Source organism: Argentina anserina, chromosome 2 (genome assembly GCF_933775445.1).
Source record: "Argentina anserina chromosome 2, drPotAnse1.1, whole genome shotgun sequence".
Classification (NCBI taxonomy): Eukaryota; Viridiplantae; Streptophyta; class Magnoliopsida; order Rosales; family Rosaceae; genus Argentina; species Argentina anserina.
The window spans coordinates 19,271,269-19,278,812 of record NC_065873.1 but is presented as its reverse complement, the minus strand read 5'-3'; positions in this window follow the sequence as shown (position 1 = coordinate 19,278,812).

The following is a 7,544-nucleotide window of genomic DNA, read 5'->3' as shown; positions in this document are numbered from 1 at the left end:
CTACTGAAAGAGCTACTGATAAGTAGTAAGTGTGCTTTCATTCGAAACATATTCAGAAAAGCCAGTACTCTATTGAATACGTTTACAGAATATTAAATACTCTATACGTCGAACATATTCATCTCAAAAGGAGATTGGAGTAACAGATCTTGATCCATCGAGACCTAACCTGATTGAATTCCTTGATTATCTATCTAGAGAAAAAGGCAATAACAAAGTTGTAGAACACTTTGAAAGGTTTAATCTTCAATTAGATCAACTCGAAGAGATAAGTTCCCGAGTAACAAGGCTTGAAGTCAAGCTAGATTACCTCAAAGAAGGGCAATACTTCTCAGATATTGAGAAAAAGTTAGCTAGATCAGAGAATCTCTCTAATATTATCCACAACCAAGCAGCTGAATTAAGAGACACTCAAGAAAGCCTGAAAAAACTTTTAGAAACTCTTGTATCCAAAGGAGGATGAATCAAATAGTAGATCTAAAGGTAAGAGAAGAAGATGGTAAAGCTTTAAGCTTTTACCTCCCTATTGAGAAACTCAGCAAAAACATTGATGCTCGTATACATCAACAGAATTACAACAATGCTTATTTCAAGAAATAGACAATAACTTCAAAGAACAATTTCAATAGTTAAGCAGAAAAATCACTAGTCTACAAAATTCTATAGAGAAAATGAAAGAAACATCTGATAAGATAGATGAAGAAGCACTAGCAAAGATTATTGCTAGTAAAATACCTTCACCAAAAGGAGAGGGTAAACTCAAGTTTAGTGAACCTAAACTACTTGAGTGGAAAAAACCAAAATAAAAAAGACATAAGAAGATGTTGAGTAGAATACTCAGTACAAAAAAGAATATTGTGCCAATACAGCTCATTAATGCTCAAGAATTTGAGTATAACAAGATTGAATTTAGTGACAGAGAAGCATCAGCCCCTAAATTCAAATTAAATGAGATATATAAAGAGATGATATTTTCTCTTAGATTCTCATAAGTTCAAGATCCTTGAACAAACAATCTCTGCTACTGGTGAAGAAACATACGTGAGATTAATCACTCCTAAATAAGTGAGTAAAGCAGTTCGAAGAGGATACTCTTACATGCATAATGGAGCCGTCCAGGTTAGTATTAAACTACTTGCTAGAGACGAAATAGATTGTTCTGTCTTGTGTGTTCTACAAGATGACAGAATAAAAGATTTTCAGAAGAGCCTGTTAGGGACAGTTGAAGCCTCTTTGTGCAATCAAGTTGCATATTTCAATGTTTTCCCTAATTTCACCACTCATCTAAGGGATGCAGTTCACTGCCTTAGACTGAGGATGAAAACAAATGGAATTTCTATGAAAGAATGAATGATGAAACTTGCAATAGACTACGTAATTTATTATAAGTTAATGTGTTCAACGGTTGCACCCAACACAAAATTCCTAAACAGCTCACAAAAAATTACTACAACAATTCTTACCAATTCAAAAAATAATTCTCAGCAAAAGCATATCACAAAATGGCATGAATTAACTTTCCCTAGAAAATTGAAACTTGCACCTCCAGAAAAATAGGTGCAAAGTTCAAATGTTTCCATCTATGAAGACATGAGAAAAAGGATAATCCTACGAGTTAATCATAGGCATTCATTTGCAGGATATGAAGAAGAAAGTACCTCTGAATCTAGATCTACGACCTTCCATGAAGAAGCCTTTGAAGAAGAAGAAGAAGAAGATTCAAAAAGACCTCTAAGAATGTTTTAAAAAGAGGGATTAAGAATGCTTTATACATAAGCAGAAACTTGTGACTCCAGAGATGAATTGGAAGAAATAATTAGAACAGTGAACCAAATGGAGGTCTAAGTGAATCCTCCATGGACACCGATCAAATGGCGACGATCCAAAATATTACGAATAATGTAACAAAAAATTATTCGTGAAAATGAGGTAAAACTTCCAAAAGGGCAAGCTCATTCAAGAACGACTGGAGAACGTAGCTCATAGATGTTCATTCCTACAGAGCCAAAATGGGGACAATCAATCTCCGAAAGAGGAGTCTATCTGAATCTAGATAAGGTGGGAGACAAGAGAAAAACCATAGACAACTGCGTTGCTAGTTTAAAGCTAACTTAATCTCTGGTATTAAACAAATATGCGTATGAGTATGCTCATGCATATTATGAGTCCACATTGATAGGAATTGTCCAAAAGTGGTATAATTCCTTTAAGAAGAGCTCGAAGTAGGCAAATTGGGCAATATGACTCGCTCAAACCAACCATTCGTTGGATTTTGCAATACCAATTTATGCTCAGTTTTGTAGAGACATAAACAAGCATAGTGAATAGGCAAAAGAAAAAGCAAGAGCAAATATTCAGAAGTTGAGTATTTATAATATGAGATTTTTCGAGGAATATATGAAGTAGTTCCAAAACTAATATTGCACAATTGGAGATATAGATAATATGGATCTTATCAAGACATATTACAGAAAGCTTCCAGAACTATGGAATGACACAGTAGCTCAGTCTATAGAGGAAAATCCTCCATCACAATTCATAGTTGGTGGAATAGCAAAAAGAATTAGGGATCTCCTAAGAAAACAATGCACATACAACCTAAAGTCAAAAACTGCCAAGAAATAACTCATAGGAGTTGAAAATATGTGTCCTAAGATTTTGGATATTCCAACTCAGTGGGGTTGCCATATTTTTTTTAAAAAAAGAAGCATAAAAGTAGATACTCAGGTGATAATAAGCTCTCGAGTAACTACTCAAGCAATGGACATGGAAGAAAGTTCACCTTCAAGAAATATAGATTTAAAAGGAAGAATTTTTCCAAGCCAAAATCCTTGGAAGAAAAAAAAATGAAAAAGCTTCCCCTATGAAAAGATTTTTTAAGAAGAAAAAATCACAAGAAAATTCTCCAAAAGATGCTAAAAAGAAGTGCAAATGCTGGCTCTATAAAGCTTAAAGTTATTATGCTAATAAATGCCCTAAAAATGATAAAAGATCCTCAAATGTATTATTAGCAGAATATGACGAAGCTATAAAATATGCAAACCTAAAAGGGTTTGCAGTTGCGTTTTCTGATGAAGAGAATGAGTCTATATATTCTCTTGAATACTCATCAGATACCGAGCTAGATAATGCTTCAGAGGACTACTCTTATGAAGAAGAGGATATGGGATATCGTTCTATATTCGTGTTACAAGTCCAATATTGGAAACAAGAGCAAAAAGCTTATATTATAAGTATTTTTCACCCTAAACCAGGGAATTTCATATGTGATTATTGTAACTGTTATAATAACAATTCAATACCCATGAATTGTGAGCAGATATGTGAAACATATCATAAGTAATGCTTCATAGAAGAATTGAGAAGAATGACAAGAGAAAATGATACACATATTCTTGTTGATCAATAGTATGAGATGTTCTATGAAGAAGAGCGAGAGCAGACTCTCAGCAGGCCCTTAGAAACGACGTCGCAAAAATGAAGATTGTAACGTCATTAAGCAGTCCGATAATTCGACAGTCGTGTCCAATAATAGAAGAAGAAGATGAGGAAAAGATAATCAATCATTTTACAGAACCTGCTGGTGATTCGCCAGAACCAGTAAAACAAGTATAGACAAGCGGATACATTAATTATATTACTGTATGATTAAAGTTTCGTAACTACAAGAAATATCATTTACATGCATTTGTAGATAGTGGATCATGATATAGCCTAGCAAAAAAATATGCTATTCTTGAAGAATATTGGGAGAATGCTGAAAAGTCAGTCACATGAATTGGAATGAGAAACCATGAGATATCGATGAATATCTTTGCTAAGAACGTAAATATTTCCTTAGAAGGAGGAACTTTTACGGTTAAACGCTTCTGACACTGTGAAGCTCAAGAAGCAGACCTGTTGATAGGAAATGATTTTCTCATTCAACAAATAATCACTCAAACTCCAGCCATGATCAGGTATGAGAAATATCATAAGTAGTACTGGGAATCCAGAATATCACATGTTGTACGCATTACAGGAAAAAGCTTTATTGAACAATATCAAAGATCGTAGGTGAAGAGTGGTGATTACAAGCCAGAAATGCAGCCGGTTTTGCTGCTAAAAGATCAGCTAAAAGAATATCAAGAGATAATAGCAGTAGAAACAAGTTCAGAAGACTCGGAAGACTCAGAGCTTGAAGAGAATCAACTTCAAGAGAATGATAGCTCTGACGGAGAAGAAGATTTTATAATGGAACACAACCTTAAGGTATACGCCAATAGGGTTGAACAAAAGAAGATTCCAACTTTGGCAGAAATTGAGAATCTACTAAACCCAGTTATCAATGAAGATCCTCAACTATACTAGGATAGAGATCCAATATATTGTGAGCTAAAGATGCATGATGCAAAATGTCATTTTCCATGTAAAAGCAGTTCCTCATTATTAGGAGAAAGATAGAAGAAATGGAAACCCATATTCAAGAACTTCTTGATAAGAAGTTAATCAGGCCTTCCAATAGTTCTCATCATGCCCCTGCTTTCCTTGTGAGAAATCATGCATAACATGTAAGAGGAAAGGCTAGGACGGTGATAGATTATAGAGATGTCAATAAAAAAACCATCAAAGATGGTTACCAGATAGCTCAGGTGAGATTCTTCATTAACAGACTTAAGGGAGCAAAAATCTTCTCCAAGTTTGATGCAAAGTCAGAATTCTGGTAAGTCAAAATGCATCCTGATTCCATAGTGTTAACTGCTTTTGGAACCCCTCAAGGTCATTATGAATAGCTAGTCATATCATTTGGACTGAAGCAAGCCCCATCTATCTTTCAAAGCAAGATGGATAATATATTCAAGCCTTATGCAGATTTCTGCATAGTATATGTAGATGTTATCCTGGTTTTCTCTAAAACCATGAATGAACATTTAAAGTACCTCGAGCAGATTTGCAAATTCATTGTCCAAAAGGGAAACATCTTTGGATATAAAAAATTCATCTTATCAAAGGTGAAATAGATTTCCTTGGCATACATGTTAAGGATGGAGAAATTCGTCTCCAAGATCATATTGTTAAAAAAATTAGTCAGTTTCCAGACGATATCCTTGATGCTAAGTCTTTACAGAGATTTTTGATAATTGTTAATTTCGCAAGAGATTTTATTCCTCAAGTCAGGGGACTCAGTGCACTTCCCTCTCTAAAACAAGCTAAAAGAAAAATGGTCCTTAATGACAGACGATATCAACACTATTAGAAGAATTAAGGGTGCTGAAGCGTACTTAGGAAATAAGTTTCTGGTTAGAACAAATAATAAAAGAGTTAAGAATTTTAAGAATTATACATTAACTGATGGTAGATGTTTTTAGCACAATATGATTATGACGTTGAAATGGTTGCAAGTGACAGGAACTACTTACCAGACACCTTGATTAGAGAAATGGCTATGTTTCAAAGAGAAGGACGAAATCCCAGAAGCAGGAGACCGGATCCGGAAGAGAAGCTTGAACTAGAAGAGAAAACTCTTTAGGAAAGCTATAACAAAGGAGACAAAACAGTTGGACCGTTACATGACGGACCTGGATACCAGTACATAGTTTCTTATGGTGCTACTGAATCCAGCAAATCAGCTGGAAAACGTGAGTTAAGAATTCATGATGAACAATCAATTAAGTCTACATGAAAGGAAGAAGATAAGTCCACCACTTCTGAAGATGAGAAGAAACTCTTAAATGAGTATATGTTGTATCCCAACACTGATGCTATCTCTGATCAGTTTTCTAAAAAGGTGCCAAGAGACAGGAAAGCTCATTTTTAAGCCAGAAAAGAAGCTTCCTCAAGTTACCAGAATAAAAGGAATTCATGGCCAACCGCGGAAGGTTTTTAATGGAGCCGCTTTCAAAACAGAAAGGGTATTGTCCTTTAAACAGGAGATCGTAGTCAACAATATTCTTTACAATTTCTATGAAAATAATAAGTATCTCATGCTTCAATCCCTTGAAGTATTAGCATAAGAGATGCATGGATTTCATACAAAAAAATAAGCACGTTGCTACTGAAGAAGGTAAAAATCCAAAAGTGATCTATCTTGAGAAACCTGAAATTGTCAAGGTTCCTATTGCAACCCTAAGTGAGGAGGATTGGTATAATTTTCATAATTATCTAGGAAATTCTAAGAAAAGAGACATTCTTACAGAAACAATATTAATGGTAGTCCATGGCCCATATTATGGGAGATATCTTGTGGATGTGTAAGCTGAACATCCCGAGAAACACAAACTTTGGCTTTTAGAAAATGGTTTTGTCCGTAATCTGTGGACAAAATCAAATGAAGATTTACAGGGATTTCATGTAATAATCCATGAAGCTGTTAAGAATATCAGACCTGATGGATGCATCTGAGATTAAAATTTGTGTCCACACCTCTTGAGTGGACATTAATCAATGGAGAAATGAATTACATCTCTCTATACCATTATGTCAGAATAATCCAAGAGTCTTTAAAATAGGATTTCGTCAAAAAGGACAATGACAAGCCTAATCGGAGCATTCTCTGGATGAAGGCAATGACTATTACCAGTATAAGGAAGATAATTTCAAGAGATTATAGTGCAAGTCTCCTAGCAAGTGGAGAAAAGATTATGGTTACTTATTATGACTTTCATCTCCTTTAGAATTGTGATTTCTTTAAGTCCTTAGTAAGAAAAGAAACCGATTGCACTGTGGCCACAACTACTTGGCTAGAAAAAATAGAGCATGAGGAAAATGTTCTTATATATGATTCGGATCTCGAATCAGTTATAGAAGATTTTGGATCAGATGATTCATTTGATTTTGATGACGAAGCTCATCTCAACATAATAAATCAGATGGAGGGCTGAGAAGTTGCCGACGCAAGAAGACACTCAACTTTGCTATAATAAAAATATTGCCGATGCATGAAGACACATAACTTTATTTTGATAAAAGTAAAGTTATCAAGGTAAGATTCTTTGTCATCCAGTTATTTCTGAATAAGTTTTAAATGTAGTTTGGAGTCCGGAGCTTATAAAAGGGAGCTCACCCTTCTCATGAAAGGAGGAGGAGAAAGATCGAGAGAAAACTTGAGAGTGAAGTTCTATCTCCCTTTTCAGAGACAAGTTCAATTTTAGTATAGTGTGAGAACAGTGTGAATGTATAGTATAGTCTGAGTGTGAGAAGTGCTTTGTGAAGTTTCCTACTACTGTAATTTGGTGTGGAGTGCTTGTAATACAAGTAAGTTGTATTTATTTCAGTCATGAGTAGTTAATGATGAGGCTAATGTTTAGCTGTTTAACCTAGAATTGAGGCTCTGGGTTTTAGTTTGTACTAATGTTGAAATAAATAAACTATATTGTGAGCCTATAATGCTGTCTATTTATTTATGCTCTTAAGTCCTCAGGTGGCGGACTACTGCCTAAGAGTGGATTTTAATATAATTTGTAAATTTACTCAGCCCCTAGGTGGCGGTCTACCGCCTAAGAGTGGAGTATGAGTGTTGTTGTTAAGTTTAAAAACTTTTGTTAAGTTTTTCTTTAATTCTGATA